Source organism: Callithrix jacchus, chromosome Y (assembly GCF_049354715.1).
Source record: "Callithrix jacchus isolate 240 chromosome Y, calJac240_pri, whole genome shotgun sequence".
Classification (NCBI taxonomy): domain Eukaryota; kingdom Metazoa; phylum Chordata; class Mammalia; order Primates; family Cebidae; genus Callithrix; species Callithrix jacchus.
In genome coordinates, this window is record NC_133525.1 from 10,207,495 (window position 1) to 10,235,398 (window position 27,904).

A 27,904-nucleotide genomic window follows, 5' to 3' on the forward strand; every position below is an offset into this window, starting at 1 on the left:
CGCTGCAGTTAGAGGCGTGCATTTTAGGGGGTGTAGACAGGGAGGGACCCGCACTTTCCCAAGCTGGGGGCAAAGTTTCTTTTGCTGCCACTAGAGACAAGGGTGTGGGGGTGCGAGTGTGGGGTTGGGATGGGGGTAGGTGAGGGGTCCTTGTGAAAGGGGCGGAGAAGGGGCTGCAGGGGCAAGTAGGGGGAGTTACAGGTTTTCAAGAAGGGCGGCAGTTTTGTGTTGCTCTAGTTAGAAGCGTGCATTGAGGGAGTGTAGGGAGGGAGGGGCCCGCACTTTGCTGAGCAGGAGACTTGGGAGCTTCTTTTGCCCCCACCACTGACCAGGGGGCGAGGGAGTCCTCGTGCAAGGGGCGGAGAATAAGCTGCAGGGGCGAGTCGGGAGGGGATTTGGGGGCTACAGGTTTTCAAGAAGCGCGGCAGTTTTGTGCCACTATAGTTAGGGGCCTCCCTGGGGCGTGCAATTTACGGGGATGCAGACAGGTGGGGGACCCTCACTTTCCTGAGAATGTTAGATTTCTCTTTGCTCCGGGTCGGCGCCCCCTGAGGGTCCTGGAGACTGGCTCGCGGATGTGTGGACTCCACGGTTTGCTGGGAAGGGAGCGGGGTGTCCCGTGCTCCCCTCGGCCCCGCCCGCCTCCTTCTCGGTCCCCTCCCCCGGCCCGGCGTTCCGGCCCCTCCTAAGCGCGCCGAGGCCGGGGTGGGGCGGGGCCGGGCGGGCGCGGCCCGGGCTGAGCCTGCGGGGCGGCTCCCCTCACCCGCCCCCTTCGGGTCCTTCCGAGCTCCGCCCTACACGGCCCAGGGGTGCCAGTCTCGCTGCCGCCGCTACCGCCCGCGCGCTGCACTCGGGAGCGTCCCTGCGCGCACTGGGCGCACCATGGCCCGCGGGTCCGCGCTGGCGCTGCTGCTGCTCCTCGGCCTGCTCGGCGCTTTGGTGGCCGCCCCGGGTGAGCCAGCGGCGGGATTCGGGTGCGGGGGGGACTCGTGGGGCGCGGGCCGGGCCTGGGGATCCGCTTGCGGGTGCGGAATTGCTAACCGCGGCGGGACGCGCTGTGGCCAGCGGGGCCCAGGCATGGAGGGGGCGCCCACTTTCTCCCCAGTTCTCTCCTGGGGCCGGGTGGGAGTCGCATTCCAGAGGGAGAAGGTCAGCGTTTGTTGTCGGAGGCGCAAACTCTTAATTTTGGGGGTGACCTTGGGAGAGGTGGCATTTCATTCTTCCTAATCCCGGCGACTTTCTAACGGATCTCTCTGCCCGTTGGCATCAGCCCCTGACCCCACCCCGCTCTCTCCCCTCGGGGTCTGGGACTTGCGTCTTTAGGCCGCGCGCGGAGGCCGCCCCGGACTCGCCTCTCGCAGCCACGCCCTGCGTCCCGGGCCTAAATTTGGAATCGGTGGGAGCCCGGAGGATGCGGGGGAGGGGAAGGAACAGTTGGAAACAAACTTTGAGCCCTGAAACCGTTCAAAACTCCGGTGTGGATGCAGGCCCCGGGAATTTCTGAAAGAAACGCGTGGTTACCAGATTGTCCATGTGTAGCGCTGGAGAGTTGGGAAAACAGAAAAAGTATCCAGAGACGGGGGAGCCACGGTCACCCTCCCGCGCCCTAAACCGGGCCTCGTTCTGGTTATTATTTTCTGGTGTTTTTCTGTTTCCCTCGCGTCGAAAGGAAAACGGGGACCCCGCTGGGTGTGATGTGCTATCAATTCCACTAGACGGTGCGTTTCTGCCCCTTCCTGTGGGCAGGCTTTTAAGAAGAGCGGCTTGCAGGCAGTGTAGACTTGACCAGCCTTATCAGGGCTGGACAAACTGAGGAATGAGAGGCGGGAACGCCCAGCTCTGGGAGGGCAGAGGAGGCCCGGTTTGTGCCGCGAAATTTCCTGCTGGTGTTCATAGGGTCGAGCTCAGCCCGGAGCTGCGGTGAAGAGGCCTGGTCTCTGTTTGTAGGGAGGAGCTGCTAAGGGGTTTACACGCTCTTTATTTTATTGTATGTTTTTTGAGACGGAGTTTCGCTCTTGTTACCCATGCTGGAGTGCAATGGCGCGATCTCGGCTCACCGCAACCTCCGCCTCCCGGGTTCAGGCAATTCTCCTTCCTCAGCCTCCCGAGTAGCTGGGACTACAGGCACGCACCACCATGCCCAGCTAATTTTTGTATTTTTAGTAGAGACGGGGTTTCACCATGTTGACCAGGATGGTCTCGATCTCTTGACCTCGTGATCCACCCGCCTCGGCCTCCCAAAGTGCTGGGATTACAGGCTTGAGCCACCGCGCCCGGCCCGCGCGTCCCGGGTATCCTGGAAATTGCGCTTTCCCTTGGTAGAGCTGACAGTGTGGCTGGCTCCGTTTTGTAAAACTTGGAGGCGTGTACAGCCCGCAGGGAGGTTCCAAACGCGGCTTCCTGTTTCTCTTTTTTCCTTAGCAGGGAGGGCTCTGCAGGGTTTGATCAGCTGCATCTGCTCCCAAGGCACCTGCAGAAGGGCGTTTTCACTTGTCTCGCTAACGCATGTCCTTCATGCATTCATTCATTCCCTCCTTTGCAGCTGCCGTGTGCTTGGGGCAGGAAAATATATCCCAAAGAGTTCTGGTGTCTGAAGAATTTAGTTTCCAGGAGAAGAGAGGCATCCAAACAGGCGGACAGGACACACAGGGCGACAAGGACCGCTATGGTTCCATCACTAAATAACTCAGGCGTTCCAAGTGGTGGAGCTTGATGAGGGGCTTGGCTGGGTTTTGGAGACCTGGGGACAGAATTGCCAGCTGGTCCGGCTTTACAGGTCAATGGAGGAGAGAGGGGGCAAAAGCCTTATCTTCTCTGAGCTCACAACAAGGCGTTGCACACTTTTTAATCCCGCAGTAGTGTTCATCTGGAGCTCCCTAGTTTTGGAAGCAGACTGGGCTTAGGAGCCCTGAGACGGCGGAGACTTCGCGTCCAGGGAAGGGTGGCTGCACAGGGGTTGGGTGGGTGGTGAGGGCGGCAGACAGGCAGATAGCAGGGGCCAGTCTGTCCTTCCAATCGCAGAGGAAAGCCGGGCCCTCAGCACTGCTGGGTGTCCTTGGGGGACCCTTGTCACCCCCGCTTCCCAGTGCCACCCTACTAGAGATGGAGATGGAAACCCCCTGTCCCGGTCATATTAATACACGTGTTGTTTCATCAGGAAACTTCAACTTTGAGTTGGTGATGCTCAGAACGCACTTTTCCTGCAGCAGTATGCATCGGGCTGCAAAACCCCACGGAGCCTAGGGGGAGGGTCTCTCACAGAGGCCGACAGCCCTGCCTGATCTCAGCGTTTCGGGGAACCAGGCCCGTGTTCCTTGGTGTCTTCATAAATACTCAGGGGCATAGATGGGATGGATGGAGCTGGGGGAAGGCTGCAGAGGAAACAAGGAGGCACCAGCTTTGTAGAGAGCAGGACTTCCCAGGGTGACGTTGGCCCTCAGGAGACCCTTTGCCAAGGTTGCAGACAGTTTTTGGTGGCCACCCTGGGGTGGGACCTGCCACCATCCTGCTGTGGAAAAGGCTGCTCAGGGAAGCCTCTCAGAATCCTTTGAGGCCCAGGACAGGCCCCAGCACAAGGAACTCATCTGGTGCCAAGTGCCAATTGTGTTGAGGGAAGAAAACCGGGAGGAGGGCTTGGGAGTTATGCCTAGGCACAGATTTAGGGCTGGCTCTGCGGTTGGGAGTGTCCCATCCCTGACAGTAGCGTAGAACACACCCGATGCATCCCTGCTTTCCAGAAAAGGCTGTTTTGACCCCAGCAGGCACAGCGGCCTGGGCAGTTTGAAAAATTCCAAACCCCTACATGGGCCCACATCTGTGGAACAATACCAGGTCTCTTCGGGATTCCCTCACCGCAGCAGAGGAAGCCTGCGCTTCGCTTTCTCAGCCTCTCCGGAGCTCTGTCTCCTGCCCCTGGGTGTGTATGCAGAAGTTATTAGGGGAACGTTGCTGTCTTCTGGGCAGAGGAAGTGGGTTTTATCCTTCAGCGAGTTTGCCTTGATTTTCTGCCAGCTTTTGGCTGTGGTAAAAGTTGATTGTTTTGTATTTAACCTCCTGCTTTAGGTCGGGTGAGGTGGCTCACGCCTGTAATCCCAGCACTTTGGGAGGCCAGGGCCAGTGGGATCACACGAGGCCAAGAGTTCAAGACCGGCCCGGCCAACGTGGGAAACCCAGAGTCTACTAAAATGACAAAAATTAGCCGGGCGTGGCGGTGCACGCCTATAATCCCAGTTACTTGGGAGGCTGAGTCACGAGACTTGCCTGAGCTCGGGAAGCAGAGGTTGCAGTCAGCCGAGATCGTGTCCCTGAACTCCAGCCTGGGCGACACGGAGAGACTCAGTCTCAAAAACAAACAAACAAAAAACCTCCCTGCATTCACTCTTTCTCCTTTCTCTGTCTGTGAGACACAGTTTTCATGTGAGGACAAATACGTGCCTTTACACTTTGGAGGTATTCAAGAACGTGATTTTACATTTGTTTGTTTGTAAGTCACTTTTCTTCTGGAAGGCCCTACGCTGGTTACATGCTGTCATTTAGAAAGAAATGCAGCTCATACGACACTTTCACCAATTGGGCACTTAGGAAGATCCTGGCAGGATTTCATGGATACGGTCTGGAATGCTTTCTAACTTAGGTGTCTTTTCCCCAAGGGAGGTGGACTTCTCACTAGCTACATGGAGCTTGTGGTGCTTTTCAGTCGGGCTGAACGTTTTCAGATCACTCTCCTTACTTTAGGGGAAAAGAATCGTGTCCTTTGTGATTCACAGACATGGTAAGAAATAAGACCTACGTGTCTTTAGGGGTGCAAAGGAAGAAAAGTTCTGTTTTGTTTTTTTATAGACGGAATCTCTGTTGCCCAGGCTGTAGTGCAGTGGCACCATCTCGGCTCACAGTTCAAGCAGTTCTCCTGCCTCAGCCTCCTGGTTAGCTGGGATTACAGGCATGCAATGCCATGTCTGGCTATTTTTTGTATATTTAGTAGAGATGAGGTTTCGCTGTGTTGGCCAGGCTGAAAAGTAATTTTGTGAGGTGGAGGTCTCGCTCTGTTGCTCAGACTGGAGAGCAGGGGTTTGACCAGAGCTCACTGCAGCCTCCACCTCCTGGGCTCAAACAGTCCTCCCACCTCAGCTTTTGCAGTAGCTGGGACTACAGACACACACCACCATGCCTGGCCAGTTTTACATTTCTTTGTAGAGACAGGGTCTTGCTATGTTGCCCAGACTGGAAAAAACAATGTTTTTTGGAGACAAGAGCCTGGCTGTGTCACCCAGGCTGGCGTGCAATGAATGGCAGGATCTCCGCTCACTGCAACATCTGCCTCCTGGATTCAGGTGGCTCTCCTGCCTCAGCCAGCCAAATAGCTGGGATTTCAGGTGTGCATCAGCACACCTGGCTAATTTTTGTATTTTTAGTAGAGACGGAGTTTCACCCTGTTGGCCAGCCTGGCCACGAGTTCCTGGCCTCAAGTGATCTGCCCACCTCAGCCTCCCAAAGTTCTGGGATTACACGTGTGAGCCACCTGAAAAATCATTTTTAAAATCAACTGTCCTACATTCTTACTGGGAAGGGACTCCTGTAACCAAAGACAGCTTAACAAGGGGAAAACAAAGCAAACTGTATTGTCATGCGCTTTTCACTGATACATGGCAGGGACCCAGGCATGGGTGGTTTTCAAGGAGGGGGGTTGGAATTCTAGCTGCTCTAGCGTCCTCAGCAAAGAACAGTCCGTTTTTAGAGCATTGGCAAGAGAAAGACAAAGGACTTTTGAGTCTTCGCGGGAGAGAATGAGATGGCAGGGAAGCTTCTTCATTCCGAGTCCTGAGGTTCAGCATCCAGGCTCGTGAGGTTTTATTTTCACCTGTCGTCAGTGGTTCCCCTGCGTTCTCCCTGCTGGAAACGTGGGGTGGGGATTGCTTGTGAACGTGGTCTCCTGGTGCTGCTGTAGCTGCAGGCTGCACACTGTCCAGGGCTTGAGGCTTTGCTGCTGCTGTTTTTTGATTGAATCCTGTCTCTTGGCTGAAACACAGTTATCCACCACCATTTCTAGATACTGTTTGTCCAACAGGTATCTTTCACATCTCTAGAGACCAGAAGGACTTCCTCTTCTTGCATTTTCTGTTGGGTATTCTTTCTTGGTGTGGTTCCTTGGCGAGTTTTGGGGAGATGGCCATGGGCGTGTTTTCGGGTTTGTTTTTAGAATGACTCAGGGTTGCCACCACACCTCGCCTCATACGGTCTCCTAGTCATCACAAGAACATTTCCCCCAGCAGGAAGCCAGAAACTTTCTTTCTTCTCCCCGGCGAGTCAGATTCAGACCAGCACTTTTCAAGTGGGCTGTGAAAGGACCATGCAGCCACCCGGCTTTGCAAAGAAAGTTCATCCGAGGAGAGGAGAAAATCCGCGTGGGCTGCGTGGAAAGCCTTGCTGAAGAAGCAGGATGGGCAAAGCTTGCTTTCGCGCTCTCTGTCTGGGTGGGCTGGGCTGAGATCGAAACCCTGTTTGTCGCCACAGGCGGCAGCTGGATGAGTTTGAAAGCGGTCGCACACCCCTTTAAAGCACTTTGCTTTCTCAACTTTTAGAGGTGTTCTAGGCTGGGGCGGGTCCTCTGCTTTTGAGAAGCACCTGTAGGAGTGCTGTGCTGCCGCTTCTCAGGGAGCCAAGCAAAGCGTTTCTCCGAGGGCGCTGTTTAAAAGCTGTTAACAATGTAACTAGGGCCAGGCGAGGTGGCTCACGCCTGTCATCCCAGCACCTTGTGAGGCCGAGGCAGGCAGAGGACGAGGTAAAGGGATCGAGACCAGCCTGGCCAACATGGTGAAACCCCATCTCTACTAAAAATACAAAAATTAGCCAGACATGGTGGCAGGTGCCTGTACTTCCAGCTACTCTGAAGGCTGAGGCAGGAGAATCACTTGAACCCGGGAGGCAGAGGTTGCAGTGAGCCAAGATGGCGCCACTGCACTCCAGCCTGGTGACAGAGTGAGCCTCCGTCTCAATAATGATAATAATAATAATAATGTAATTGGTTATTACACCGCCTTCCTGAGGAGGTGGCAGACCAGCCAGAGCCGTTACATTGCAGAGACTCTGCAGACATTACTCATGGGACACAGGGCAGCCAGACAAGCCTCTTGTTTGTGTCTGCTTTGCCTGACCCTGCAAAATTATTGTCTAAATACGCCTTGGCAAGCATTGATCCACGAGGGGATGCTGACCAGAAGGAGCCTTCGTATCTGCAGGAAGACGATGGACGGGAATGCTGACAAGAATAAACAGACTGCATTGTCCTTAAGGGCCAAGGGACTTGTGGAGGCATAGAGATTTTGTAACTACTGCTGGGTCTCAAAGATTGCCAGTCCGCCTCTCCTGCGGCGGCTGCTAGTTTTCTTTTTCTGCGGGGAGCAGGTTTGCTTCTAAATGTGAATTAACACGGGACTGTCTTCGATGAATTCAGCACAAAACGTTCTCAGCAGTTGAAGGGACACACACAGAGAGGAAAGTGTCAGGCATTTTATGCAGAGATTCATACCTAGAATAGCAGGACGGGGAAGTTTTGGATGTGGCAAGCAGGAGACAGATATGAACACGTGACTTCTGTGGACCCTGCAGAGACCATCATGAAGGTAGCGGCCCCACCCTGTGTTGAGGTCTTTACTCAAGAGGCTGTGGTTGTGGTCTAACACAGCATCCAGCAGACACACAACACGGACAGCCACAGCTGTCCACAAGCTCCTTACACACTCTTCATATCATGAATGTATTACTTGGTGGTGGCTTGTAATCTTTTTTTAAATTTTATTTTAAACGTTCCCAGGCTGGAGTGCAGTGGCATGATGGTAGCTCACTGCAAACTTGACCTCCTGGGCTCAGGGGTATCTCTCACCTCAGCCTTTTGAGGAGCTGGGACCACAGGCATGTGCCACACTCAGCTAATTTTTTAAATCTTTTTGTAGAATAGGGGTCTCACTATGTAGTCCAAGCTGGTCTCGAACCCCTGGGCTCAAGCAAATCTCCCACCTCCACCTCCCAAAATGCTGGGGTTGCAGGCGTGAGCCACCATGCTCAGACCACAAAATTATTATTATTTTTTGAGCCAGGATCTTACTCTGTTGCCCAGGCTGGAGTGCAGTGGTATGATCTCAGCTCATAGCAGCCTTGAACCCCTGGTCTCTGAGCCTCTTGTGTGTAGTTAGAGACAGAGTTTCACTCTGTTGTCCAGGCTAGTGGGCATATTTTAATATTTTAATCCTACAGAGTGCAGGCTAAGAATACACCGGCATCTGTGGTGCCCATCCCTCCTGCATTCCTGATTTCTGGGTGACGGTTTCAGATGCAGACCTGCTTGACCCCCATCCATTGGCTCTTGCTGACCTAGACCCGAGGTTCTCAGCTTTGGCCGCGTTGCAGGAAGCTTGGAAAAGTCACTCTTGCCCAGGACTCTCTGGGTAGCCTGCTTTATAGACATGTTATGTGTTTTTATTTTTAATTTTTTGAGGCAATATTTTGCTCTGTCACTCAGACTGGAGTGCAGCGGTGTAGTCATGGCTCACCGCAGCCTCAACCTCCTGGGCTCAAGCAGTCCACACACCTCAGCCTCGCAAGTAGCTTGGACCAGAGGCATGCCTCACCATACTAGCTAGTTTTTTTTTTTTTTTTTTTTTTTTTTTTGTAGAGACAGGGTGTTTCTCTGTTGCCCAGGCTAGTCTTGAACTACTGGACTCAAGCCTTCCACCTGCCTTGGCCTTGCAAAGTGTTGGGTTTATAGGCGGGAGCCACTGCACCCTGCTATTAGGAATTTTAAAAGCCCTGCAGAGGTTCTGCGTGGCTGAGTTGTCAAACACCGCTGAATTGTTATTCTACCGGATGTTCTGCTCATCCCCTCCTACGTGTGACTTCCCATGACTGGTTCTCGAATGTGAATGTCCGTGCTGTGGACTACATTTTTCAAAGAGCATTCAGTTTGTTCTCTTCAGCAAGCCCTTAAGATGTATCTCATGGGCTTTTTGTAGATAAAGATGCTGGTGTTAGAGAGTTCAGGAGCTTACTGGTGATCACGTGATCAGCGTGGGGAAAAATGCTCATGGACATGAGTCCATCCATCCACCCACTCATCCACCCACCAACTCACCCACCCAGCCATCTACCCACCCATTTATCTATCCATCCATCCATCCATCCATCCGTCCGTCCGTCCGTCCGTCCATCCATCCATCCATCAACCCACCTGGGCATAGGGGCTGCTGGGCTTGGGAGTTGGTAGCTTCATTTGCAGGGTAAACAGACCTGCCTTCACCACTTGTGTGACTTGAAAGGGAGGAGAATGTCCTGAATCACCAATGGGCATTTTTATATGGAAGAAAACTCCCTTGAGTCTTGTCTCAGACCAGTCACTAAGGCCTCTCCGGCTCCTCAGGGTCTCTGCGTTCTAGGTGTCCATATGTCCTTCCAACCATTTACCCATTCGTTCATGCATGCATGCATGCATGTATGCATCCATCCATCCATTTATCTATTCACCCATCAATCCATCCTGCCACTCACTTACTCATCAATTCATTTATCGATGCATGCATCCATCCAACCTCCATTCATTTATGTATCCATTCATGCACCTGTCCATCCATCCATCCTCCCATTGATTTATCCATCCATTCATGCATTTGTTCGTCAGTCCATCCATTCATCTACCTATCTTTCCATCCACACATACATCCATCTATTCATCCATCCTTTTAGTTCATCCAGCCACTCATCAATTGATAGTCATCTATCCATCACTCATCTATCCATCCATTAATCCATTCATCCATTCATCCATCCACCCATCCACCTATCCATCCATCCATCCATCCATCCATCCATCCATCCATCCATCCATCCACCTATCCATCTATTTATCCATCTACCCATCTATCCACCTATCTATCCATCCATCCATCCATTCACCTACATACTCACCCACCCATTCATTAGTCCACCCAACCATCCATCCACCTATCCACCATCCATCCCATCACTGCCCATCCTTCCACTCATCCAGCCAAGCCGTCCATCCACCCAGCTATCCACCCAACTATTCACCTACTCACTAATTTATCCACTCACCCACCCATGCAGCCATGCATTCGTGCATCCATGCATCCATCCATCCATGCATCCATCCACAACCCACCCACCCACCCACCCATGCATCCACACACCCACCGCCACACCCATGTATGCACCCTCCCACCCATCCATCCACGCACCCTCCCACCCATCCATCCATGCACCCTCCCACCCACCCTTCCATCCATGCACCCACCCATCCATCCACGTACCTGCCATTCATGCTCCCTCCCAGTCCTTGGCTCTCTTGTGTATTCCTTTAGCCAACATAGGCTGAAGTTAAATGCTACCTGTGTTCTTGGTGCTGTTTGCTGTGGGCACAGAGAAGACATACCTGGTCCCTGTTCTGTGTTCTCTGCCTGGGCAGTAACGACCAGGGTATCAATTTGGGCATGGAAGCCCTGGAGGTCTGGAAGCACAGAGCAGGGACCACACTCGCTCAGGGCATCAGAGAGAGTTCTCCCAGGAGGGGCCCCCCCTGGACGCTAAGCTTCCAAGAATGAGCAGAGGAAGACAGACGTAAGGAAGAGGAAGACTGTCTCACCCTGTAGAGAAGCAGTAAGTGAGGGTGGGGAGGCTGCAGTTCATCTCAGACTATAGGAGCTGCAGAGCCGTATCATGGCTGCCTCTGTTGCCGTTGCCAAGGAGTGCAGATGTAAGTTCCCCTGAAGGGTTTGATGCAGACAGCTCTGCAGGGACACTTAACCTGCTGAAGGCCCCTCTTTGGGTAATAGCATGGAGAACAGGTTGGAGGGGCCGGCGCTATTTTTAGCAGAGCGTGGGTAAGTCAGCAGAGGTAGAAGAGAAGTTACAAGCCCTCTTAAGACATACTAAGGAGGTAAGAATCTGTAACAGGTGCCTCCTGCAGAGTCGATCACATGTTTGCATCACATGGGTAGGCTTTAACATATAGACACCTGCGTCTCACCTCGGAAAGTTTCTGATTTAATTGGCTCGGGCATCAGGACTTAGGAAAACCCCTCAGATGTGTGTCATTTGCTGCTGGAGTTGAGAACTGGAGACTGCAGCTGTGCTCCTTAAACTGCAAAGCCCTTACAAATCGCCTCTTACAAATGCTTGTGAGAAAGAATGTGGGTTGGCCAGGGAAGAGGATCACAGAGGACTTCCTGGAGAAGGTGACATTCTGCCACAGCCTTGAGGGGTGAATAGAAGTTTTCCCCGTTCAGAAAGAAGGGATACACTTTCATGGCCTGATAGAGGATGCAATGAGGCAGATGAGGGGCCCAAATTCTGTGACCCTTCCCTCCCCCGACTAGGACACCCCTGTATCAGTCCCATTGTGTAACAACCTAATTCACAGGATATTGCAAGGGTGAGGGCTTTTAAATTTTCTGAGAAAGGCAATGATATATTTTGGAAACCATGACAAACACCCTAATTGTTTTAATCTGTGTACACACAACCTTCATCATTCAAGGATTCTGTATTTGTGAACTTGCTAAAATGCATGTGTAATCCTCTGATCAATATTCCCGGCATGTAATTTTTTTTTTTTATTTGGAACTTTCATTTTTGATTCGGGGATACACGTGAGAGTTTCTTCCATAGGTAGACACATGTCACGAGGGTTTGCTGTGCAGATTATTTCATCACCGTGGTATAGAGCCCAGATCCAGTCGTTACCTTTCTGTTCCTCTCCTTACACCCGGCATGTTTTCTACATACACAGAACAGCAGAAAAACTGAAGTTCTTTTTTGTTTCTTTTTCTGAGACGGAGTCTTACTCTGTCAGCCAGGACAGAGCTGGAATGCAGTGGCATGATCTCAGCTCACTGTAACCTCCACCTCCCGGGTTCAAGTGATTCTCCTGCCTCAGCTTCCCAAGTAGCTGGGATGACAGGTGCCTGGGTAATTGTTTGTGTTTTTAGAAGGGACAGAGTTTCGTCATGTTGGCCAGGGTAATCTCGAACTCCCGGCCTTAGGGGATCCACCTGCCTCGGCTTCCCAAAGTGCTGGGATTACAGGCGTGAGCCGCCACGCCTGGCCAGAATTGAGCTTCTCAATACCCCGTGTTCTCAGTTGAAGTTCAACAAAGCAAAACACTCACTGCCTTCTTGTGCCACCGCATACGGTCAACAGGGTTCTCTTCAAGGTCTACTCGAGTGCTGGGTTTTGTGTTTTCCCACTTTTTGTCAGTGAATTTGCTCTTTCAAATATCCCCAGGTCTTTGCTGAGGTGGTACCTCACGTCCCTAAGTATGGGGAAGCTAGGATGCTCTCCTGCGGAAATACACACCTGATGAGCTTCATTTAGGCACAAGTTTCAGTGCTATCAGCTTCAAGACCAATGTGAGTGACTCCACGATGTGTATTCACTACCGTGTCTTCAAACAGAAACCCACGCAAGACGGGCTTAGGTGTTGATGGGTTGATGACCTCTGGGAAGCTAGCCCGGTCTTTCCCTAGGAGCAATGGTTCGCTGTGTGCTAATTCAGTGTTCGCCGAGACTTCGTGAAATGTCACTGCTTTGAATAACAAAGCCGTAATGAACAATCTGAGCTGCTTTGTGTGTGTCTGTGTGTCTCTGTGTGTGCCTGTGTGTCTGTGTCTCTGTGAGTACGTGTGTCTGTATGTGTCTGTGTGTGTCTGTGTGTCTGTGTTTCTGTGTGTGTATGCCTGTCTGTGTATCTGTATATATGCCTGTGTGTGTATGTGTGTGTGCCTGTGTGTGTCTGTGTATGTCTGTGAGTGTGCCTCTGTGTCTGTGTGTGTTTCTGTGTGTGTTTGTGTCAGTATGTGTCTGTGTGTGTCTCTGTGCGTGTGTGTCTGTATGTGTGACTGTGTGTGTGTGCCTGTGTGTCTCTGTCTGTGTGTGTGTATGTGTGTGCCTGTGTCTCTGTGTATGTGTCTGTGTGTCTGCCTGTGTGTCTGTGTTTGTGTCTGTGACTCTGTGTGTGTGTATGTGTGTCAGTATGTCTCTGTGTGTTACTGTGTATATCTCTGTGTGTCTGTGTTTCTATGTATGTGTCTGTATATGTATGTGTGTGTTTGTATATGTGCCTGTGTGTCTGTGTCTGTATGTCTGTGTGTGTCTGTTTCTGTGTGTGTGCCTGTATGTTTGTGTCTGTGTTTCTGCATGTATGTGCCTGTTTATCTGTATGTGTGCCTGTGTGTCCGTGTGTGTGTGTGTGCCTGTGTCTCTGTATGTGTCCTGTGTGTCTCTGCATGTGTCTGTGTATGTCTGTGTCTGTGAGTGTGCCTGTGTCTCTGTGTGTGTGTCAGTATGTGTCTCTGTGTGTGTTACTGTGTGCGTGTGTCTTTCTGTGTGTGTTTGTCTATGTGTGTGTCTGTATGTGTGACTGTGTGTTTGTGTGCCTGTGTGTCTGTTTCTGTGTATCTGTGCCTCTGCCTGTGTATGTGTGTGCCTGTGTGTCTGTGTGTGCCTGTGTGTGTGTCTCTGTGTGTGTCTGTCTCTGTATGTGTCTCTGTGTTACTGAGTGTGTGTGTCTGTGTGTGTTTGTGTGTGCCTGTGTCTATGTCTGTTTCTGGTGTGTGCCTGTGTGTCTGTGTTTCTCTGTGTGTGTGCCTATGTGTGTATCTTTGTGTGTGCCTGTGTGTCTGTGTATGTGTGTTTGTGTGTGTGTGTCTGTGTATGTCTGTGAGTGTGCCTCTGTGTCTGTGTGTGTGTCTATGTATCGTGTGTGTGTGTGTGTGTGTGTGTGTTGGCCTTGCATCATTTTACAGAGACACCAAGGGCTCTGCAAAGGGCTAACAGTTGGGACCGGGACTGGTGGAGGAGGGGTTATTTGGAGCTATTCCCAACCAACAGGGCAGAGACCAGTGTGAGACACCAGCTGGGAAGTGGCTGGGGATGAGGCTGGAAAAAGTCCTGAGGACTCTAAGTCAGTTTCCCGTTTCCACATTAGCCTTGGGAGGTAATGACTCAGTTTCCTGTAGGGACATGACCTGGAGCTAGCATCTGCCTGCGGAAGGGGTGATAGGGACAGAGAGTGGGGAACCCCGGGTAGCCCTGCCTTGCTGTCCTCTGAGCCCCAAAACTCCTGAAGGTAGAGTCCTTCAGCATCACCCTGAAGTTTGTTAAAAATGCAGGTTTGGCCGGGCACAGTGACTCATGCTGGTAATCCTGGCACTTTGGGAGGCAGAGGTGGGTGGATCATGAGGTCAGGAGATCGAGACCATCCTGGCCAACATGGTGAAACCCCGTGTCTACTAAAATACACACACACACAGAAGTCAGCTGGGTGTGCTGGAGTTGCCTGTACTCTCAGTTACTCAGGAGGCTGAGGCAGGGGAATACCTTGAACCCGGGAGACAGAAGTTTCAGTGAGCAGAGATCGTGCCAGTATACTCCAGCCTGGGGACAGAGCAAGACTCTGTCTCAAAAAAGAAAAAATATGCAGATTCATGAGCCTCACCCCAGACCACAAAATCAAAATGTCTGGGGCTGAGACCCGGGGTTTCTTATCTCCCCAAGCCCCTCGCTGGGAGATTCTGAGAGCCGCTGGTGTGAGACGTGCTGAGCCCAGACCCAACCTTCATACCATTCTCTGGCTTTATGTAAAACTTGGCACAGCTCAGGGGACGGTCCCAGAGTGATGGCAGGAGAACAAAAGAAAGCTTCCCACTTCTTACCTAACGTATAGTAAAATTACAGAAAAGAGCTTAGCTTGTTACATCACCTCTGCACCCTCGTGCTGTCATCACAGGATGAAGCCAAGATGTCACCTTGGGCCACCTCAGACAAGGAATTATAATCAATTTAACCATGTGCACACACACACACACATGCACACACAGAAATATATACATATAAAAGGCATGCTCAGCCCAGCCCAAACAAAACTCCTACCTGGAGGAGTTTTGAGGCTCTCTCTCTATATATGTTTTTGAAACACACACACACACACACACACACACACACACACACACACACACAGAAATATATACATATAAAAGGCATGCTCAGCCCAGCCCAAACAAAACTCCTACCTGGAGGAGTTTTGAGGCTCTCTCTCTATATATGTTTTTGAAACACACACACACACACACACACACACAGAAATAAATTCATGTAAAAGGCATGCTCAGCCCAGCCCAAACAAAACTCTTTCCTTCAGGAGTTTTGAGGCTCAAAATATATATGTTTTTGAAATACACACACACACACACACACACACACACACACACAGACACATGCAGGTGGTTAAACTGCATATAATTCCACATATAAATCTGTAATGTTTATATATTTCTGAATATATGTATGTTTCCAATTATATATATATATTTCAGAATGTATATCTACACATACACACACACACACACACACTTTTCTTTTGAGACAGTCTTGTTCTGTCACCCAGGCTGGAGTGCTGTGGTGCAATGTCAGCTCACTGCAACCTCCACCTGCCGAGTTCAAGAGATTCTCCTGCCTCAGGCTCCTGAGTGGCTGGGACTACAGGCACACGCCACCATGCTCAGCTAATTTAGTAGAGAAGGGGTTTTGCCATGTTGGCCAGGCTGGTCTCCAACTCCTGACCTCAATGATCTGCCTGCCTCAATCTCCCAAAGCGCTGGGATTACAGGCGTGAGCCACCACATTCTGCCTATTTTTTTGAGGCAGGGTCTCTCTCTGTTTTACAGGCTGGAGCACTGTGGCACAATCTCAGCTCCCTGCAACCTTAACCTCCCCAGACTCAGGCCATCCTCCCACCTCAGCCTCCCAAGTAGCCGGGACCATGGTGTGCACCACCACACCTGTCTAATTTTTGCATTATTTTTTTTTTGTAAAGACGGGGTTTCATCCTGTCGCCCAGGCTGATCTTGAACTCCTAGGCTCAAGCGATCCTCCCTCCTTGGCCTTTCAAAGTGTTGGGATTATAAGTGTGAGCCATGGTGCCTGGGCACCTGTATATAGTTTTCAAGCTTGTAAGACAGAGAGGCGAGTTTAACTATGGCTAGAGACACAAAGCCCATTCCTATGTGTAGTTCACAGGCAGAGAAAGTTTCCAGAGCCCAGGGGCCACTGCCAGCCCCTGCTTTCATGCCTTTCCCTGGCGTGAACAGTCTGTGTGTGACTCAGCGGCCACATCTAAAGTGTAGGCTGTCGGGTGCACGTGGAATTCCTTGCTCTCGTCCGTGATCTGTTGCAGCGATTACGTCGTGTTTTCTATACTCAGTTATTCAGTTGCTGGCACAAGTCCACTTACTGACAGGATGCTGGAGGCAGCCCTGGGGTAGTTCTGCAACTATGGTGCTCTGGTGTATTTCAGAAACTATTTATGACACCAAAGATCTAGGAGCCAGATTTATTTTAATGATGTGTTTATTTCTTTTAATTGACAAATACACATTGTATCTATGCAGTGGCAAGTGGTGTCTTGATGTACATGCATTCATGGTGGAATAGTTTTAAATATGCATGACCTCACAGACTTTGCAGGATTTTGTGTGTGTGTGTGTGTGTGTGTGTGTGTGGTGAGAACACTCACGAATGGACTCCTGGTCATTTGCAAATACTCCAGGTGCTGGTGATAACTGCAGTCACCATGGTGTGTCTGAGTTGCCCTGAAGTTACTTTTGTCTCCTGGAAACCGTATCCTGTGACCAGTCATCTCCCCGGTGACACATCTTGAAAAAGAGGACAGCACTTCCAGAGCAATTCCGTTTTTAGCAACAGAAAAATAAGGGTGTTTCAACCATTTGAATAAAATAGTAAGAAATGTATCAACTGCCTGCTGCTATTCCCACATGAAATTTCTGCTGCTCCATCCGGTGTTCAGGCATTTTCTTTTTTCTTTTCTTTTTTGCTTTTGAGACGGAGTCTCACTCTGCCGCCCAGGCCGGAGTGCAGCGGCTCAACCTCGGCTCACTACAACCTTCGCCTCCCGGGTTCCAGCTATTCCCCTGCCTCAGTCTCCGGAGTAGCTGGGTCTGCAGGCGCTCACCACCATGTCCAGCTGATTTTTTCTTTGAGACAGAGTCTTGCTCTGTTGCCCAGGCTGGAGTGCAGGGGCACGATCTCGGCTCACTACAGCCTCCGCCTTCTGGGTTCAAGCTGATTTTCCTGCCTCAGCCTCCTGAGTAGCTTAGACTACAGGTGCCTGTCACTATGCTCAGCTGATTTTTGTTTTTTTGTTTATTTTAGTATAGGTGGGGTTTATCCATGTTGGCCGGGATGGTCATGAATTCCTGACCTCAGGGGACCCAACCACCTCGGCCTCCTGAAGTGCTGGGATTATAGGCAGGAGCCACTGTGCCTAGTGCCCCTTTTCCCCTTTTTTGTATTTTTTAGTAGAAATGGGGTTTCACCACATTGTCCAGGCTGGTCTGGAACTCTTGACCTTGTGATCTGCCTGCTTCAGCCTCCCAAAGTGCTGAGATAACAGTCATGAGTGACTGTGCCTGGCATGTAGAGGCATTTTCTCTTTCACTGTTCTGAGCTTTCTTTTCACCACGATTATCTCTAGGTTGGGGACCCTTCCAGAGGCCCCCCAAACCTAGAATGAAAAGGGCAGACTATGTGACTGGTTCCACCCCACCTCCAAAAAAAAAAAAAAAAACACCACCAAGAAAAACCCTTTGCCTGGCATCAAAGCACACCGCAGTGAGGGAAGAGCACAGACATGCCCTCTGCACCTCCTCCTCCTCCTCCTTTCCAGAACGTTCAGAAAGTTTCCGTGTTTAGTGGGCTTTGGCAAAGGGTGTGAAAAACCAGCAGGGGCAGGTGAGGACGGAAGTGGTCATCAGCAGGTGCGGGCATCCGGAGTGATGCTGGGACTGAGCGAACTGGACGCTGGCCAGTGTCGGGGAGTGAATAGGACATTTCCGTCAGGGGCACGCAGGCCAGTGGCGGGGTGTACATCCTCCCACCATTAATGCAGAATGAATGTTACTACGGAGAAGCCTGCAGGCACCCAGAGAGCACTGGTAAATGACGTCCTTGGCTACTGCTATTCCTGTGTAATGATTATGTTCTTATGAAAACCCAAAAGTGGGAGGAATCTTGGAACCACCTTATTTTTATTTTTATGTGGAACACGTGAATGGTATCACGATAGGGTTTAAGAGAACACAAGTGTCCGGCGCAGTGACTCACGCCTGGAATCGCAACACTTTGGGGGGCCGAGGTGGACAGATCACTTGAGGTCAGGAGTTTGAGACCAGCCTGGCCAACATGATGAAACCCCGTCTCTGCTAAAAAAAACAAAAATTAGCCGGGCATGGTGGTGGTGCCTGCCTGTAGTCTCAGCTACTCGGGAGACTGAGGCAGAAGAATCCCTTGAACCCCAGGGGCAGAGGTTGCAGTGAGTTGAGATTGTGCCACTGCACTCTAGCCCTGGGCAACAGAACAAGACTCTGTCTCTAAAGGGGAGGGGAGGGGAGAGGAGGGGGAGAAAGGAGAGGAGGGGGAGAGAGAAGGGGAGGAGAGGGGAGAGAAGAGGAGGGGAGAGGTGAGGAGAGGGGAGAGGGGAGGGTAAAGAGGAGGAAGGAAGGGGAGGGGAGAGGGAGAGGAGGAGAAGAGGGGAGGGGAGGGGAAGAGAGAAAGTGAGGGGAGGACGAGAGAAGGGAGAGGGGAAGGTAGGGGAGGGGAATCCAGGTACTGGTGGGGAGGAGAGGGGAGGTGAGGGGAGGGAGAAAGGAGAGGAGGGGGAGAGAGAAGGGGAGAGGAGGGGAGGAGAGGGGAGAGGTGAGGAGAGATGGAGAGGGGAGGGTAAAGAGGAATAATGGAGGGGAGGAGAGAGGGAGAGGAGGAGTAGAGGGGAAGAGAGAAGGTGAGGGGAGTATGAGAGAAGGGAGAGGGGAAGGTAGGGGAGGGGAATCCAGGTACTGGAGGGGAGGAGAAGAGAGGGGAGTGGAGGGGAGAAGGAGAGAGGAGGAGGGGAGGGGGAGAAAAGAGGGAAGGGGAGGGAGACGGGGAGAGAAGAGGGGAGAAAGGAAGGGAGGGGAGGGAGAGAGAAGAGGAAAGGAAGGGAGTGAAAGGGAGGGGAGAGGGAGAGAGATAGGGGGAGTCCAGGTAGTAGAGGGGAGGGGAGGGGAGGGGAGGGGGAGAAAGAAGGAGGGGAGGGGGAGAAAAGAGGGAAGGGGATGGAGATAGGGAGAGGGGAGGGGAGAAAAGAGATGAGGGGAGGGGGAGAGAACGGAGAGGGGAAGGTAGGGGAGTGGAGGAGAGAGCGGAGGAGAGGAGGGGAGTGGAAGAAAGGGGAGAGGGAGAGAGGGAGAGAGGGGAGTCCAGGTAGTAGAGGGGAGGGGAGGGGAGGGGATGGATGGGATGGGATCGAATCCAGGTAAGGACTCTCTGAGTTTGCCCAGGTGGAGCGCATTCCTGCCATTGCCAGGGTGGAGGGCATTCGTACTTTGTACAAGCCCTGCTCACCTTCCGCAGGAGCTCAAATGTGCCACATGGCCTTGGGGATGTCACTGTGGGTCCCTCCTGCATTTCGAGTTGCCTGGCTGATGTGAAGCGAAAAACACGGTTTGAGTCAGTAGAAAGTGTGTTCTGGCCGGGCACAGTGGCTCACGCCTGTAATCCCAGCACTTTGGGAGGCCGAGTCAGGTGGATCACGAGGTCAAGAGATCGAGACCATCTTGGTCAACATGGTGAAACCCTGTCTTTACTAAAAATAGAAAAAAATTAGCTGGGCATGGTGTCGCATGCCTGTAATCCCAGCTACTCAGGAGGCTGAGGTGGGAGAATTGCCTGAACCCAGGAGGCGGAGGTTGCAGTGAGCCGAGATCGCGCCATTGCACTCCAGTCTGGGTAACGAGAGTGAAACTTCATATTAAAAAAAAAAAGAAAGTGTGTTCTCAGGGTGACTCATAACATCTGTGGTCCATTCCCCCTTGTCCTGGTGAGTTTCCTGGCCTTGTACCAGAAACATCTGGAGCTTCGAGTGGGCCTGTTAGAAACTGCAGTGGAGGTCGGGGGTTCTGCTGATTGTGTGGTCTCCTTGCAAGTTTGCAGAGAAGCTGAACATTCCACACCGGGCACCTGCGTTCTCTCCCAGGCTCCCTCTTCTGAGGGCCTGCTTGCAGCTCCTGCTGGGTGGGTTTTGCTGGAGGTCAGTTTCAGGAGCAAAAAGGGAAGTAGGGGTGTCTGTGGGGAGCCCACAATTTCCTGCCCACCACCTGAAAAAGCCCAGGGAATGTGATGAATTGGAAGACGAGGCCTTGGAAATGAAGAGAGCCGTGGACTTTGATGAGATGGAAGATTCATTAGAGAGATTCGTTTACTCACTGTTGGGATTGTTGACTGGGTTTGCTTCCCCATGAGGCTTCAAGCCCATAGCACATGCATCTGTATCCATTTATACATACCTGGGAGACTGCATCCCTCACACACCTGGGGGAGTCCATCCTACTCACACCTGGGGGACTCCATCCCTCACACACCTGGGGGACTCCATCCCTCACACACACCTGGGGGACTCCATCCCTCACACACTGGGGGACTCCATCCCTCACACACACCTGGGGGAGTCCATCCCTCACACACCTGGGCGCATCCATCCCTCACACACCTGGGGGTGTCCATCCCTCACACCTGGGGGACTCCATCCCTCACACACCTTGGGGACTACATCCCTCACACACCCTGGGGGCATCCATCCCTCACACACCTGGGGGAGTCCATCCCTCACACACCTGGGGGACTGCATCCCTCACACACACCTGGGGGACTCCATCCCTCACATACCTGGGGGACTCCATCCCTCACACACCTGGGGGACTCCATACCTCACACACCTGGGGGCGTCCATCCCTCACACACATACCTGGAAGATTAGCCTCAGAGGTGTGTGCAGCACCAGAGTCCAGCAGGGAGTGTGACTGCCTTAGTATGAGTGATGAAGGCCGCTATGTGAAACCGAGAGCTTCTGCCCTCCCTTTCTCCCCTACTCTCTATCGTGTGGCGTTTGTGGAGCTGTCTTAAGTGTTTCTCAGTCCAGGAGAAAACGGTGAGGGTGGAACTCTGGGGAAAGGAGGCGTTGCAAGCAGCGGAGGGCCTGCCCCAGCTGTGGGAGATGGAGTCTGAGGTCAAGGGCCCGAGGTTCCTGATAGAGTGCTTGGGCTTGTCTCTCCTGTGGTGACCTTGTCCTTCAGCCATCCTGGAGTGACGCCAGCCCACAGATAAGACTGGGAGACAAGCTCCTGCTGCGGGACTCGGGGAGTTCTTCAGGGACAGGGGCTGAGGGCAGATGGCAGGAGAAGGGGTGGAGGCTGGGAGGGCACACTGTGTCCTTTGCCATGCACTACCAGACTTGTCTTGGACCCTGTTGGCTGAGCATAGGGTCCAGGGAGCAGTGGGTTTGGGCACGCGGTGGTGACATCAGCCGTAGTCCTGAAGCACTGGGAAAGCTGGCAGTGCAGACTTGTGCGGGGGTGATGCTGGTGCTGGCAGGGCCTGTACCCTCCCCTGCTAGTGGGTTTGTGTGACAGCCATGGAGGAGGGGTTGGGGTCAGTGGAAGGAACACTAAGTGGGCCTGGGAGTCCTCACTGTGGGTGCAGCCTCACTGTGGGAGGGAAGGTGGAGCAGGGAAAGAAGGGAGCTTCCCAGTGATACCGGGTTCCAGGTCAGTGGCTATGAGCAGGATGGGAAGTCATGTGGAGGACGAGGCCGGTGGATTCGGGTGATGATGGAGGAGGATGGGAGGGGCAAGCTGGGCCAGGGAGGTCGCGGGCCATGGAGACAGTGTCATCAAGCAGACGGACAGACACAGGCGTGCATGCACACATACACAGGCACGCACATAGATGCACACACATGGGTGCACACACAGAAACCACATGAACACACAAGCATGCATCTATGAAATACACATGCACATAATAGCACATCCTCATGATGTGTGGACACACATGCAATGCACATACAGACACATAGGTATGCACACGTGTGTGCTCACACCACACACTCATGCATACACACATGGCCACACACATTCCTGCACATAAACCACATGAATGCATAAACATGCATCTGTGAAATACACATGCACACACAATCACATCCACCCGTGCACATGCACGTACACAGACATGCACACATACACCCAGGGTCTTCGTTAGAAAAATCCAAAATGTGGCTTGGTTGCAAAGAGCACATGAGGAGCCGGTGAAGCCAGAGGCTGGCCAGCAAGAAGCATGGACGGAAAGCCCAAGGTGGTTGGGGGAGAATTGGAAACATCTGGGTGGGCAAAACCTGCCCCCTTCCCCCAGCACACCCCCCTCTGTCCCATTCCAAGGCCCAGGGACAGATGCAAAGACTCAGCAAACCAGGAGCCCTTTCCTGCCCGAGGGAAGCATCGAGATCATGCTTCGTTTCCCTGGTGCCCTGCAATTTTGTACCTGACACACCCTTTCGGTGGAAATGTGTAGCCATCCTCAGGCTTGGACTGCGTATTCTGTGTCAGGCAGCTGGGCATGGATGGCAGTGAAGGGGGTGGGAGGGAGCCTGAGAGGAGAGGTCCTGCTTTGACCACCGTCTTCCAGCCATGGGGCATCCTGGGGAATGAAGGCCGCCTCCTGATACCTGAGTTTCTTGCGTTCTGCTGTGAGTGAGAGAAGAAGACAGAACCATGGTATTCTTTTTTACCTTTTTTTTTTTTTTTTAAGACAGAGTCTCACTCTGTCGCCCAGGCTGGAGTGCAGTGGTGGCGTGATCTCGGCTCACTGCAATTTCCATCCCTTGGGTTCAAGTGATTCTCCTGCCTCAACCTCCTGAGTAGCTGGGATTACAGGCGCCTACCACTGTGCCTGGCTAATTTTTGTATTTTTAGTAAAGACGGGGTTTCAACATCTTGGCCAGGCTGGTCTTGAACACCTGGCCTCATGATCTGCCTGCCTTGGCCTCCCAAAGAGCTGGGATTACATCCATGAGCCACTGCACCTGGCCTCTTTTTTTAAAATTATACTTTAAATTCTGGGGTACATGTGCATAGTGTGCAGGATTGTTACATAGGTATACATGTGCCGTGGTGGTTTGCTGCCTCCATCGTCCCATCATCTACGTTAGACATTTCTCCTAATACTCTCCCTCACCAATTCCCCCATTCCTGCTATCCCTCCCCAGCCCCCCACCCCCTGCTATCCCTCCCCTAGCCCCCCCACTCCCAACAGGCCCCGGTGTGTGATGTTTCCCCTTCCTGTGTCAGTGTATTCTCACTGTTCAACACCCACTTATGAGTGAGAACATGAGGCATTTGGTTTTCTGTTCTTGTGTCCCTTTGCAGAGAATGATGGTTTCCAGCTTCATCCATGTCCCTGCAAAGGACATGAACTCATCCTTTTTTATGGCTGCATAGTATTCCATGGTGTCTGTGTGCCACATTTTCTTTATCCGTGGTCTTAGAAACCTTCCGAGGAATTAGTCTCCTTTCCCCTTGACTGCTGTTTTCTGAGTATTTCCTGAAGTTTTCGAGGATGAGTCACTTGAAGGGGATTGTCCTATTTTGCTTTGTTTTGTTTCCTTGGTGATGGTGTCTGTGATCTTCTCTTTATGAGGGTGAAATTATTGAAGTAAGAAGGATGACACATAAAAATAATACCCGTATTTCACTTTCATAAGTGTGGGTTTTTTGTTTGTTTGTTTTTGTCATTGCTGCTGCTGTTTTTTTTTAAGCATTCTGAGGATTCTCTCTGTTTATTACTAAGTCCTCCTACCTTTCTAAAGAGCTCATCTTTCTAAAGAATATGTTATCTACTCTTGGAATCTCTTTGTTGGGGTGGAGAGGGTGGGGACCGGCTGTCACTTGCTGGGAATACCCATGAGGTTTAGAAGTCATGCCTACTACTGAGGCAGTAACAGAGGTAGGCCTTAAGGAAGCTCAAAGTTCTGTCATTTCTGGGGAAGAGAGTTTCAAGGAAATAGAAACAGGAATTGATCTAGCAGTCTCTCTGTTACAAAAATACATATATAGACATGTAGAGGTGACTTCTAAGCCTTCGGGCATTCCCAGCAAGTCAGGGCAAGTCCCCATATATAGATAGTTGAGATAAGAAAAGGAAAGGAATTCAGTATGTCAGAGAGACACTGCCTTTCCACATCTATCGCATGCCATTCACAGCAGCCAAGACACGCAGTCCACAGAACAGCCTGTCGGGCAGAACGCATGAAGGAAACGGGGCCATCAACTCTGCCCATTCTCTAAAAGTCAGGAATTTACACACCTAGAACGAGTGCATTTAATGGTAGGTAAACTGTGCCCCATAAAGCTATTAAATGAAGAAAGAAAACGGGGTATAGGCACAGTGGAATAGTATTCAGCCTTGAAAAAGAAGGAGGTCCTACCATTTGCAACAATGTAGATAGAACCAGAGGTGATGCTGTTTAGTGAAGTAAGCCAGGCGCAGAAACGCTAACACCCTACCACCGAAACACACTCACATGTAATCTAAAAACGCCCAACTCATAGGAGCAGAGTGGCATGGTGGTTACCAAGGGGCTGGGGGAGAAGCGGGGAAGTGATGTTTAATTAAAGGATACAGTGTTTCCAACAGAGAGGAAGAGACCAGTTCAAGGAATCTATTGTACTCACAGAGACTGTGGTTAGTAAGAATGCACCGTATGCTTTATAGTCCTTTGGGTATATACCCAGTCATGGGATTGCTGGGTCAAATGGAATTTCTATTTCCAGGTCCTTGAGGAAGCGTCACACTGTCTTCCACAAAGGTTGAACTAATTTACACTCCCACCAGCAGTGTAAAAGTGTTTCTGTTTCTCCACATCCTCTCCAGCATCGGTTGTCCCCAGATTTTGTAATGATCGCCATTCTAACTGGCGTGAGATGGTATCTCACTGTGGTTTTGATTTGCATTTCTCTGATGACCAGTGATGATGACCTCTCTTTCTTATGTTTGTTGGCCTCACATATGTCTTCCTTTGAGAAGTGTCTGTTCATACACTTTGCCCACTTTTTGATGGAGTTGTTTGTTATCTAACATTCAACTGTAAAGACACATGCACACGTACGTTCATTGCGGCACGGTTCACAATAGCAAAGACCTGGAACCAGTTCAAATGCCCATCAATGATACACCGGAGGAAGAAATTCCATGGAAGACACCATGGAATACTATGCAGCCATAAAAATGGATGAGTTTGTGTCCTTTGCAAGGAGATGGATGAAGCTGGAAACCATCATTCTCAGCAACTGACACAAGAACAGAAAACCAAATACTGCATGTCCTCACTCATAAGTGGCTGTAAAACAATACTTGGACACAGGGAGGGGAACATCACACACCAGGGCCTGTTGTGGGGTGGGGGGCTAGGGGAGGGCCAGCAGGGGGTGGAGGGATTAGGGAGGGCTAACATTAGGAGAAATACCTAATGTAGATGAAGGGGTGATGGATGCAGCAAACCACTGTGGCACATGTATACCTGTGTAACAAACCCACACTTTCTACACGCATACCCCAGAACTGTATAATAATAAAGAAAGAATGCGTAGTATGCTTGAAAATGGCTAAGACAGTAGATTTGAAGTGCTTGTACCACGAATAAATACGTGAGGTAAGATATAAATAAAGAAAAAGATAATACATCTTTGAAAAGGACAGTTAAAGATTTCTGTGTAAACATATGAACATGAATGGATGTATATACGTGTCTGTGTGCCTGCCTTACATTTTACTGAGGATCAGTGGGATCCCCCCTTGCTGCTGTCTAAAGACCTGCCATGAGCTGGCAGAGGAGCTGTATTTGTGTTTGTTGTGTCTGGCAAGCATTCTGTGGTAGAAACAGCTGTTTGGAAGCTCTGGGGTTGTGGAAAGGACTCCTCTCTGATAGCTGGCTTGGGGCCACGGGCTGATCTGAGGGTTTCCTCTACTTTCTATTCATGTTGATACACATGGAAGCACACACGCAGCCATGAGTACACACAGACACACACACAAGCATGCAAGGACACATGGACACAGCTACACATACGCACATATTCAAAACACACCTATCCATGCACATACAAACCCATACACACACAACTACACATGTGCACACACACAAAACATGCACCTACACACATGCACAGAAAGAAACACAACTGCACTCTATACACAACTACACATGCACACACAAACCCAAACGTGCACACACAGTGACGCATGTGCACACACTGATGCATGTGCACACACAAAATGCACACATGCACCTACACATGTGCACAGATGGAAACATCTGCACACTATACACATTTACACATGCACACACCCACAATACACACACCTACACATGCACAAACAAACACACCCAAACCTATACACACAGTGACACATGCACATACACATACATGCCACTGCATACCTGCACATGAAAAACACATATACACACTATGCACACACACATACACACACACAAACCCACGCATACATGCATCTACACATAGGCACACATAACACCTACACCTAGGCAATACACAACCACACATACATGCGTCTATCCATAGGAACATAGAAACACACCTACACACTATGCACACCTACATATGCACACACAAACCCACATGAACATGCACTGACACCTATGCACACAAACACACCAATATACTACACACATATGCACACAGAAACCCACAAAATACACCTGTACATGTACACAAAACACATCTGCACATGTGCACATACACAAACCCACACATACATGCACCGCATATATGCACACACAAAACCACATAAACATATACATACACAGGACCCACCTACACTCCCGTGCATGCACACAAAACTCACAAATGCGTGCACTGCAGATGCCCAAATATACATGCGTGCACACACACACACACATACACAAAGACGCACACCCCTCTGACTATACAGGCACACTCCATTTATGCACACAGAAGCTTAGACTGCTCATGTGCACCTGCTGTGGAACTGGACACAACCTGGTGTTCATGGGACCCCCCGGGGGTGGTTTGTGGAGCCCTCACCACCCACTACCTGCTACTTCCTGACACTTGACAGATGTTGTCTGCCTTTGGTGCTGAGGAGTGGGATGGTGGATGGATGTTGACGATTGTCCTAACTCTTCCTCCAGTTGACTGAACAGTCAGAGTCGACTTTTCCAAAATTTCCCAAATTTGGCTTTTCTTCACATGTCGAAGACAGCCACGTTGAAGTAGTGTTGAAATTGTTTTAATAAAATATAGAAACGGGAGCTTACATCCATGATTGCATCCATCCATCCATCCATCCATCCATCCATCCATCCATCCATCCACCTATCTATCCATCCACCCATCCACCCATCCACCCATCCATCCATCCATCCATCCTCCCATCCATCCACCTATCTATCCACCAATCTACCTGTCTCCATCCATCTATCTACCTATCCACCCACCCATCTACCTATCTATCCATCCATCCATCCATTCACCTACCTACTTACCTACTCATCCATCCTCCTATCCACCCGTACCTCCATCCACCCCCTCACTGTATATCCTCCCACTCATCCATCTGTCCATCCACCCAGCTATCCACTTAACCATCCACCTACTCATTATTCTATCCACTCACCCACCCATGCATCCATGCATCCATCCACCCATCCACCTCTTTATCCATCCATCCATCCATCCATCCATCCATCCATCCATCCCTCCATCCATCCACCTATCTAGCCATCTATCCATCCACCTACTTATCCATCTACCCATCTACCTGTCTCCATCCATCTATCTACCTATCCACCCACCCATCTACCTATCTGTCCATCCATCCATCTATCCATCCATCCACCTACCTACTTACTCACCTACTCATCCATCCTCCTATCCACCCGTACCTCCATCCATCCCCTCACTGTACATCCTCC

The 27,904-nt window shown here is 51.0% G+C and overlaps 1 pseudogene across 1 annotated transcript in view; it reads left to right on the forward strand.

Annotated features, from left to right (window-relative positions):
* Positions 1 to 478: 478 nt before the first annotated feature.
* The window catches only part of LOC144581298 (CD99 antigen-like), a 45,629-nt pseudogene continuing 18,203 nt past the window's right edge, over positions 479 to 27,904 (forward strand). The window contains exons 1-2 of the transcript XR_013531914.1: positions 479 to 488; positions 605 to 952. The product of XR_013531914.1 is annotated as a CD99 antigen-like (transcript). The remainder of the gene's footprint in view (positions 489 to 604; positions 953 to 27,904) is intronic.